Source organism: Triticum dicoccoides, chromosome 4B (genome assembly GCF_002162155.2).
Source record: "Triticum dicoccoides isolate Atlit2015 ecotype Zavitan chromosome 4B, WEW_v2.0, whole genome shotgun sequence".
Classification (NCBI taxonomy): domain Eukaryota; kingdom Viridiplantae; phylum Streptophyta; class Magnoliopsida; order Poales; family Poaceae; genus Triticum; species Triticum dicoccoides.
Window position 1 is genome coordinate 562,182,921 of NC_041387.1, and position 11,459 is coordinate 562,194,379.

Sequence of the window (11,459 nt, forward strand, 5' to 3'; positions counted from 1 at the left end):
TGTATGTCAAACAACCCCCGAGGTTTGAGGATCCCAAGTTCCCCAATCATGTGTACCAACTTGATAAGGCACTCTATGGCCTTAAACAAGCCCCACGTGCATGGTATGAGCACCTTACCGAGTTGTTGCAAGATTGTGGGTTTGAAAGTAGGAAAATCGACCCCACTCTTTTTACTAAGAAGGTCAAAGGGGAGTTGTTTGTATGCCAACTATATGTTGATGATATTATCTTTGGTTCCCCTAACAAAGCTTTCAATGAGGAATCTGCCGCTCTCATGACCTCGAAGTTCAAGATGTCCATGATGGGAGAGTTGAAGTTCTTTCTCGGGTTCGAAATTAAGCAAAGAAGAGAAGGAACCTTCATCAACCAAGCCAAATACACACAAGACATGCTCAAGAGATTCAAGCTAAGTGATGTCAAGCCGGCTTCCACTCCAATGCCTGTCAAATGCCAACTTGACATAGATCCCAATGGTAAAGCGGTGGATCAAAAGGTATATCGTTCCATGATTGCCCCCTTGCTTTACCTTTGTGCATCTAGACCGGATATCATGTTGAGTGTGGGAATTTGTGCACAGTTTCAAGCCACACCTAAGGAAAGCCACTATGTGGCGGTCAAGCGAATCTTTTGATATTTGGCTCATACCCCAAACTTTGGCTTATGGTACCCAAGAGGAGCCAACTTCAAACTTTTGGGCTATTCAGACTCGGATTGGGTGGGAGACAAAGTGGATAGGAAGTCAACCTCCGGAGGGTGCCAATTTATTGGTTGCTCTTTGGTGAGTTGGTCTTCTAAGAAGCAAAGTTGTGTGTCTCTCTCGTCCACCGAAGCGGAGTATGTGTCCGCGGGTAGTTGTTGTGCTCAACTTCTATGGATGAGGCAAACTTTAAAGGATTACAATGTCATTTGTGACGAAGTGCCTCTTTGGTGTGACAATGAAAGTGCCATCAAGATCTCTCTCAACCCAGTGCAACACTTCAAGATAAAGCATATTGAGATTTGGTATCACTTCATCCGGGATCACATTAGGCAAGGGGAGATCCAGCTCAAATATGTCAACACTCATGATAACCTTGCAGATATTTTCATGAAGCCCTTGGATGAAGCAAGATTTCGCGAGTTAAGGCATGAGCTAAATATCATTGATTCGAGCAATGTGGCTTGAACCCTTGCACATCCCACCATACTCATCTTGATATCTTGTTTAGGTGTAGGCATGGACATAGGGGGGGTGTTTTTTTGAGAACTACATAGGGGGAGTGTTGTTCTCTCAATGAACTCTCCCTCCCCCCATTATGCATAAATTGATCAACTATTTCACATTAACCATTTTTTATGGTACTTGTGCTTCAAAGACGAGTTTTGGTCATGGGCCCAAGGATAATTCTTTGCGGTGCCATACCAATTGACTCAAACATAGGTGGCTCCGTCCACCGCCCTCTCCTCTAGAGAGGTTTGTTTCGTGTTTGGTCCTTGTTGTCTTTTGCCTTCTTTTTGAGCCGTGTTTGTGTTTGAGTTGCCTCGTGTGTGTGCTCATTTGCGTGTCTGGCCGCTTGAAGGTTGCTTTGCAAAGGCCATGTTTCTTTGTTCTGTCAAAATGTGCACTGTCTTGGGCTTACGGTACTACCATGGCAAGCCACGGTACTACTGCAGGAGATGGGTTACCCTACGCGCGCACAGGTGCATCTGAGGCATGGTACTATCGCTTCCATCACGACAGTAATTTTTTACCGTCGCTGGAAGAGCGATACTACCACCCTGTGTGCGATACTTCCACTCGGGCGGTACTACCATGATGACCCGCGGTACTACCATGCCGTCGCGAGCAAGTGGGGGTCAAGAGCGGGCAGGGGGAGTTCCAACTCCCCCATACCCATTCAACTCTGTTTCCCCACTTCGTCTCTCTCTCTCATGCCCAAGAATGACGCCAGAGTACCTCGCTGGATCTCTGTCTCTGGCTGCTCTCCTCGCATTCCGACTGGTGGGATCGATCCCCACCTCGCCCTCTTGCCATGGAACAAGGTTTCTCCCTAAGTCCTTCTCTCTTTGCCTCGTAGTTTTGCTTCTAGGTTTTGGGAGATGCATGTCTTGTTCTTGAGATTTTTTGCTAAGTCATTACAAGAGGAGGGTGTAGGAGAGTGCTAGTGTTGTAGAGATGCTATTTGGTATGTTGCAACACGATAATTTTGATCAACCGTAGTACCGATCCAAATTTGCGGATGTGCTAGATCCGTTCTTGCCAGATTTATTTCCGTGCGGTACTACCGCGCCTCCCATGCGGTACTACCGCTCTAGCGAGATCCGCCTCGTACGGTACTACCGCTCCTCTGGAGCGGTACTACCGCTCGGCGCGTGGAAGTAAAAGTTTACTTCGGCTCTAGGTACGGTACTACCGTGCCATCCTGGCGCAGTACTACCGCGGCTAGAGCAGATGTAAATTTTTATGTCCGCCTCATGGTGCGGTACTACCACTGACATCAGAACTATCTTGTTGCGACTACTCAATCTTATTTCTACGTGTTTCATTTGTTTTGGCCTTGGTCTTTGCAATGACCCTTGTTCTTCTCATGTGTTTTGTGTTGTGTGTCATATGTGGTGGCTTCAATGTCCGTTGCTCGAATCCCAGCCGCGACATGGGCTCTAAGCAACTTCACAATCAAGAAGCCTCTAAGGGCTCCAATGCCCAACAACGCAATGTCAAGAAGAACACCAACAATTTCAAGGAGCCAACTCTTGGCATGGATGAGATGCCTCAAGCCGATTTCATCATTCGAAGGAGGATTAACCCCTGTGAACCCTCATGAGATTGTCAGAGGGAATGAGTTGTTCTGGACCAAGCAGCAAAATCTCATCTACATCGATGTGATCAAGTCCAAGCACCACATCTATGTTCCAATGCAGTGGATTGATATGAATCATCTGAGGAAGGATCGGGAATACTTTGGTGATGCATTGGACTTGGTGGAGCAGTTTGGCATTGAAGACTTTATCTCGTTCCACATGGACTTTGACCCGGAGATAGTAGCTTAGTTATTTGCTTCCGTCCACTTTCACACGGATGGGGAGCGGACTATGACTTGGATGACAAATGGGAAGAGGATGTCTGCTAATTAGAAGGAATTCATGGAGATGCTGCATGTTCGTGATGAGGGGCTCGATGTGCCCGTTGGTGGCCGCCCTCACGACAACTCAGAGTCCGCCAACAAGAACAAGCTTCAACCATTCCTTGTGGAGAAGAAGTTATCCAACGGTAAGCAGTCTTGGGTGCTCAACCCTTTCCTCGATGTCATGCACCGGATCTTCCGCAACAATCTCTTTCCGCGCATTGGTGACAAGGATAAGGTGCATGCTTATCTCGTGGATATGTTGCTTCTGTGTGAGGAGGTGCGTCATCATGCTACCCAACCTTTGGACATCTCTCATATCATGTGGGTTGAGCTCCGGTTTCCGGTCTACAATCACAAAGTTCCCATCTATGGTCCATACCTACACCTCTTGATCTCGAAGACTTGGGAGAAGCTCTATCCGAAGGAAGACTTTTCTGCTCCAAACTGGGTTCACCACGAGCCCATCAAGCTGCGTTAGAAGAACAAGTGGGCCAATACCAGTACCAGGGCTGAGGCGGAGGCTGTGCTACCTCTTGAGCTTGCGTTGGTTTTTGCCTTGAAGAGAAAAAGGTGATGCAGCAAAGTAGCGTAAGTATTTCTCTCAGTTTTGAGAACCAAGGTATCAATCCAGTAGGAGACGACGCACAAGTCACCTAGTACCTGCACAAACAATCAAGAACCTTGGAACCAACGCGATAAAGGGGTTGTTAATCCCTTCATGTTCACTCGCAAAAGTGAGATCTAATAAAGATAGTAAAGTAAATATTTTTGGTATTTTTGTTGTATAGATTGGAAAGTAAAGAATGCAAAATAGTAAACGAGATTTAAAGAGATGCAATATAATGGAAAAGAGACCCGGGGACCATAGGCTTCACTAGTGGCTTCTCTCAAGATAGCATGTATTATGGTGGGTGAACAAATTAATGCCGAGAAATTGATAGAAAAGCGCATAATTATGAAGATATCTAAGGCAATGATCATGAACATAGGCATCACGTCCGTGTCAAGTAGACCGAAACAATTCTGCATCTACTACTATTACTCCACACATTCGACCGCTATCCAACATGCATCTAGAGTATTAAGTTCATAAGAATGGAGTAACGCATTAAGCAAGATGACATGATGTAGAGGGATAAACTCAAGCAATATGATATAAACCCCATCTTTTTATCCTCGATGGAAATAATACAATATGTGCTTTGCTGCCCCTACTGTCACTGGGAAAGGACACTACAAGATTGAACCCAAAGCTAAGCACTTCTCCCACTGCAAGAAAGATCAATCTAGTAGGCCAAACTAAACCGAAAATTCAAAGAGACTTGCAAATATATCAAATCATGCATATAAGAATTCAAAGAAGAACCAAATAATATCCATAGATAATCTTGTTCATAAATCCACAATTCATCGGATCTCGGCAAACACACCGCAAAAGAGTATTACATCAAATAGATCTCCGAGAACATCGAGGAGAACTTTGTATTGAGAATCAAAGAGAAAGAAGAAGCCATCTAGATAATAACTATGGACCCGAATGTCTGTGGTAAACTACTCACGCTTTATCGAAGAGGCAATAGTGTTGATGTAGAAGCCCTCCGTGATCGATCCCCCCTCCGGTAGATCACCGGAAAAGGCCCCAAGATGGGATCTCACAGTTACAGAAGGTTGTGGTGGTGGAAAAGTAGTTTCGTGGCTCCCCCTGATGTTTCTAGGGTATAAGAGTATATATAGGCGAAAGAAGTACGTCGGTGGAGCTACGAGGGGCCCATGAGGGTGGGGGGCGTGCCTACCCCCCGGGCGCGCCCTCCTGCCTCGTGGACGCCTCGTGGCATTTCTGACTTCAACTCCATGTCTTCTGGTTTGCTTTCGGTCCATGAAAGATCATCGTGAACGTTTCATTCCCTTTGGACTCCGTTTGGTATTCCTTTTGTGCAAAACACTAAAATAGGCAAAAAAAGAAACTAGCACCGGGTCTCCGGTTAATAGGTTAGTCCCAAAAATAATATAAAAGAGCATATTAAAGCCCATTAAACATCCAAAACAGATAATATAATAGCGTGGAACAATCAAAAATTATAGATATGTTGGAGACGTATCAAGCATCCCCAAGCTTAATTCCTGCTCGTCCTCGAGTAGGTAAATGATAAAACAAAATTTTTGATGTGGAATGCTATCTAGCATATTTATCAATGTAATTTTTTTATTGTGGCATGAATGTTCATATCCAAAAGATTCAAGACAAAAGTTTAATATTGACACAACAAGAATAATACTTCAAGCATACTAACAAAGCAATCATGTCTTCCCAAAAAAACATGGCCAAATAAAGCTATCCCTACAAAATCATATAGTCTGGTTATGCTCTATCTTCATCACACAAAGTATTTAATCATGCACAACCCCGATGACAAGCCAAGCTATTGTTTCATACTTTTGATGTTCTTAAACTTTTTCAATCTTCACTCAATACATGAGCGTGAGCCATGGACATAGCACTATAGGTGGAATATAATGGTGGTTGTGGAGAAAACAAAAAAGGAGAAGATATTCTCACATCAACTAGGCGTATCAACGGGCTATGGAGATGCCCATCAATAGATATCAATGTGAGTGAGTAGGGATTGCCATGCAACGGATGCACTAGAGTTATAAGTGTATGAAAGCTCAACAAAAGAAACTAAGTGGGTGTGCATCCAACTTTCTTGCTCACGAAGACCTATGGCACTTTTGAGGAAGCCCATCATTGGAATATACAAGCCAAGTTCTATAATGAAAAATTCCCACTAGTATGAAAGTGACAACATGGGAGACTCTCTATCATGAAGATCATGGTGCTACTTTGAAGTACAAGTGTGGTAAAAGGATAGTAGCATTGCCCCTTCTCTCTTTTTCTCTCTTTTTTTATTTTTTTATTTGGGCCTTTTCTCTTTTTTATGGCCTCTTTTTTTCCGTCCGGAGTCTCATCCCAACTTGTTGGGGAATCATAGTCTCCATCATCCTTTCCTCACTGGGATAATGCTCTAATAATGAAGATCATCACACTTTTATTTACTTTACAACTCAAGAATTACAACTCAATACTTAGAACAAAATATGACTCTATGTGAATGCCTCCAGTGGTGTACCGGGATGTGCAATGATTCAAGAGTGACATGCATGAAAAATTATGAACGGTGGCTTTGCCACAACTACGATGTCAACTACAATATGAAAATGATGGAGCGTGTCATAATAAACGGAACGGTGGAAAGTTGCATGGAAATATATCTCAGAATGGCTATGGAAATGCCATAATAGGTAGGTATGGTGGCTGTTTTGAGGAAGGTAATGGTGGGTGTATGGTACCGGTGAAAGTTGCGCGGTACTAGAGAGTCTAGCAATGGTGGAAGGGTGAGAGTGCATATAATCCATGGACTCAACATTAGTCATAAAGAACTCACATACTTATTGCAAAAATTATTAGTTATCCAAACGAAGTACTACGCGTATGCTCCTAGGGGGAAAGATTGGTAGGAGAAGACCATCGCTCGTCCCCGACCGCCACTCATAAGGAAGACAATCAATAAATAAATCATGCTCCAACTTCATCACATAACGGTTCAGCATACGTGCATGGTACGGGAATCACAAACTTTAACTCAAGTATCTCTCAAATTCACAACTACTCTACTAGCATGACTCTAATATCACCATCTTCATATCTCAAAATAATCATAAAGAATCAAACTTCTCATAGTATTCAACACACTTTATATGAAGGTTTTTATTATACCCATCTTGGATGCCCATCATATTAGGACTAATTTTATAACCAAAGCAATTTACCATGCTTTTCTAAAAGACTCTCAAAATAATATAAGTGAAGCACTAGAGATAAACAATTTCTATAAAATAAAACCACCACCGTGCTCTAAAAAGATATAAGTGAAGCACCAGAGCAAAATTGTCTAGCTCAAAAGATATAAGTGAAGCACATAGAGTATTCTAATAAATTCCGATTCATGCGTGTCTCTCCCAAAAGGTGTGTATAACAAGGATGATTATGGTAAAGTAAAAAGCAAAGACTCAAATCATACAAGACGCTCCAAGCAAAACACATATCATGTGGTGAATAAAAATATAACCTCAAGTAAAGTTATCGATAGACGAAGACGAAAGAGGGGATGCCTTCCGAGGCATCCCCAAGCTTAGGCTTTTGGTTGTCCTTGAATTTTACCTTGGGGTGCCTTGGGAATCCCCAAGCTTAGGCTCTTTCCACTCCTTATTCCAAAATCCATTAAATCTTTACCCAAAAACTTAAAAACTTCACAACACAAAACTTCAACAGAAAATCTCATGAGCTCCGTTAGTATAAGAAAATAAACCACCACTTTAAGGTATTGTAGTGAACTCATTCTTTATTTATATTGATGTCAAACCTACTGTATTCCAACTTCCCTATGGTTCATACCCCCCGATACTACTCATAGATTCATCAAAATAAGCAAACAACACATGAAAAATAGAATCTATCAAAAACAGAACAATATGTAGCAATCTGTAACTTTCGAATACTTTTGTAACTCTAAAAATTCTGAAGTAAATTGGTGGACGTGAGGAATTTGTCTATTAATCATCTGCAAAATAAACCTAAAAGCACTCTTTTGTAAAAAAGACAGCTATTCTCGTGAGCGCAAAAGTTTCTGTTTTTTACAGCAAGATCGCAAAGACTTCACCCAAGTCTTCCCAAAGGTTCTACTTGGCACAAACACTAAATAAAATATAAAACCACATCTAAACAGAAGCTAGATGAATTATTTATTACTAAATAGGAGCAAAAATCAAAGAACAAAAGTAAAATTGGGTTGCCTCCCAACAAGCGCTATCATTTAGCGCCCCTAGCTAGGCATAAAAACATGAATAGATCTAGGTATTTCTATAATAATGATACGGCAAATCGCGAAAACTCATGTCATACTCCCTACGTTCAGCAGCAAGTTTTTTTTGTGGCTAGCAAAAGTAATCAAAAGGGCTAAATTTAATGGGACAAAAGTCCCCAAGATCAAGGTCCGAAGGAATTGGTTCCTCCTTTGGCTCCTCATATTGCACAACCAATTCATCATTATAAGCATTCTTTTGGCAAAAAGTCATGAGCCTTTGTTCAAGAGGAAAACCTAACCCATTGTTCTGAATAGCAAAATTATCATTAAGTTCAGAAATCCTATCAACTAGAACATCGGTAGGAACCTTTTTTCTAAGGTTTTCATTATAAGCAACATGATCTAAAGATCGTAAACGCATTATGTCTTCTTGATTAAAAAAATTGCTTCTATGGGAGGACGACCAACATCCACCCTATAATGCACGAAAATTTCATTGGCCTCTTTCATTATAAATCTGAACTCATATGCTAGAAAGATGGCTGCCGCTCGCTTAACAGAAGAATGCTCTATATTGGAAAACTCCAGAAAAATCCTTTGTATGCAAGGATGCATGTGGATAAATTTTCTTTCAAGTTCAACTACGAGCAAAGATATAGCATCCGCAAGACTACTAGTTCTATGAAGAATAGACCCACCCATAGTGGGCAAAGCACCAACACAAGTAAAGAAATCTTGAATAACTCCTTTTCCAATAATATTACCACTACCAATCCGGAACATTTTAGTATGTAAAATAGTAGGTTCTTCATGAGGATTATCAAAAGCATAAAAGTTTCCCCCATCGTTACTACTATCTTTTTCAATGATAACCTCCCCAGTTTCAGAAATGATGGCAATAAACCGCACTAATGAATGAACACACAAGAGGCAAGCGAAAAGAGATGAACGAAAGAGGGGCAAAGAAAAGGCAAAGGTTTTCGAAAATCATTTTAGAAGTGGGGGAGAGGAAAACGAGAGGCGAATGGCAAATAATGTAATGCGAGGGAGAAGAGTTTATAATGGGTACTTGGTATGGCTTGACTTGGCGTAGATCCCCCCGGCAACGGCGCCAGAAATCCTTCTTGCTACCTCTTGAGCTTGCATTGGTTTTTCCTTTGAAGAGGAAAGGGTGATGCAACAAAGTAGCGTAAGTATTTCCCTCAGTTTTGAGAACCAAGGTATCAATCTAGTAGGAGAAGACGCACAAGTCACCTAGTAGCTGCACAAACAATTAAGAACCTTGCAATCAACGAGATAAAGGGGTTGTCAATCCCTTCACGGTCACTCGCAAAAGTCAGATCTAATAAAGATAGTAAAGTAAATAGTTTTGGTATTTTTGTTGTGTAGATTGGAAAGTAAAGAATGCAAAATAGTAAACGAGATTTAAAGAAATGCAATTTTATGGAAAAGAGACCCGGGGGCCATAGGTTTCACTAGTGGCTTCTCTCGAGATACCATGTATTACGGTGAGTGAACAAATTACTGCCGATCAATTGATAGAAAAGCGCATAATTTATATCTAAGGCAATGATCATGAACATAGGCATCACGTCCGTGTCAAGTAGACCGAGACAATTATGCATCTACTACTATTACTCCACACATTGACCGCTATCCAACATGCATCTAGAGTATTAAGTTCATAAGAACGGAGTAACGCATTAGGTAAGATGACATGATGTAGAGAGATAAACTCAAGCAATGTGATATAAACCCCATATTTTTATCCTCGATGGCAACAACACAATACGTGCCTTGCTGCCCCTATTGTCACTGGGAAAGGACACCGCAAGATTGAACCCAAAGCTAAGCACTTCTCCCATTGCAAGAAAGATCAATCTAGTATGCCAAACTAAACCAAAAATTCGAAGAGACTTGCAAAGATATCAAATCATGCATATAAGAATTCAGAGAAGAACCAAATAATATTCATAGATAATCTTGTTCATAAATCCACAATTCATCGGATCTCGAAAAACACACCGCAAAAGAGTATTACATCAAATAGATCTCCAAGAACATCAAGGAGAACTTTGTATTGAGAATCAAAGAGAGAGAAAAAGCCATCTAGCTAATAACTATGGACCCGAAGGTCTGTGGTAAACTACTCACGCTTCATCGGAGAGGCAATTGTGTTGATGTAGAAGTCCTCCGTGATCGATTCCCCCTCCGACAGATCGCCAGAAAAGGCCCCAAGATGGGATCTCACAGGTACAGATGGTTGCGGCGGTGAAAAAGTAGTTTCGTGGCTCCCCCTGATGTTTCTAGGGTATAAGAGTATATATAGGCGAAAGAAGTACGTCGGTGGAGCTACGAGGGGCCCACGAGGGTGGGGTGCGTGCCTACTGCTACGTCTTGAGCTTGCGTTGGTTTTCCTTGAAGAGGAAAGGGTGATGTAGCAAAGTAGCGTAAGTATTTCCCTCAGTTTTTGAGAACCAAGGTATCAATCTAGTAGGAGGCTCCTCAAAAGTCCCACACACCTACACAAACAAACAAGAATCTCGCAACCAACGAAATAAAGGGGTTGTCAATCCCTTCACGGCCACTTGCAAAGGTGAGATCTGATAGAGATAATATGATAAGATAAATATTTTTGGTATTTTTATGATATAGATTGGAAAATAAAAGATGCAAATAAAAGATAGATGAAAACTTACATGATAAAAGATAGACCCGGGGGCCATAAGTTTCACTAGTGGCTTCTCTCAAGATATCATAAGTATTATGGTGGGTGAACAAATTACAGTCGAGCAATTGATAGAAAAACGCATAGTTATGAGATTATCTAGGCATGATCATGTATATAGGCATCACGTCCATGACAAGTAGATCGAAACGATTCTGCATCTACTACTATTACTCCACACATCGACCGACTCCTTCCTGCATCTAGAGTATTAAGTTCATAAGAACAGAGTAACGCATTAAGAAAGATGACATGATGTAGAGGGATAAACTCATACAATATGATATAAACCCCATATTTTTATCCTCGATGGCAACAATACAATACGTGCCTTGCTGCACCTGCTGTCACTGGGAAAGGACACCGCAAGATTGAACCCAAAGCTAAGCACTTCTCCCATTGCAAGAAAGATCAATCTAGTAGGCCAAACCAAACTGATAATTCGATGAGGCTTGCAAAGATAACTTAATTACACATAAAAGAATTCAGAGGAGATTCAAATATTTCTCATAGATAAACTTGATCATAAACCCCCAATTCATCGGATCTCGACAAACACACCGCAAAAAGGGTTACATCGAATAGATCTCCAAGAAGATCGAGGAGAACTTTGTATTGAGATTCAAAGAGAGAGAAGAAGCCATCTAGCTAACAACTATGGACCCGAAGGTCTATGGTAACCTACTCACAACTCATAGGAGAGGCCTTGGAGATGATGTAGAGGCCCTCCGTGGTTGATTCCCCCTCCGGCGGAGCACCGG